The following is a 273-nucleotide window of genomic DNA, read 5'->3' on the forward strand; positions in this document are numbered from 1 at the left end:
GCTGCCATGGTCTGCTTCATGGACCGCCAGGATATAGCTGTCCCACCGTGTGTAAAAACATAACCAGTCTGAGATCTAGCATAATGTGGATCAGAGAGATTACCTGCATCAGCAAAACCAACTAAATCTTCCTTAGATTTGTTAGCAAACATAAGACCCAAGTCTTTCGTTCCTTGTAGGTAACAAAGTATATGTTTAATCCCGTTCCAGTGCCTTTGGGTCGGACAGGAGCTGAACCTAGAAAGTAAGTTCACAGCAAAGCTGATGTCTGGT

The sequence above is a fragment of the Brassica oleracea genome, chromosome C4 (assembly GCF_000695525.1).
Source record: "Brassica oleracea var. oleracea cultivar TO1000 chromosome C4, BOL, whole genome shotgun sequence".
Lineage (NCBI taxonomy): Eukaryota > Viridiplantae > Streptophyta > Magnoliopsida > Brassicales > Brassicaceae > Brassica > Brassica oleracea.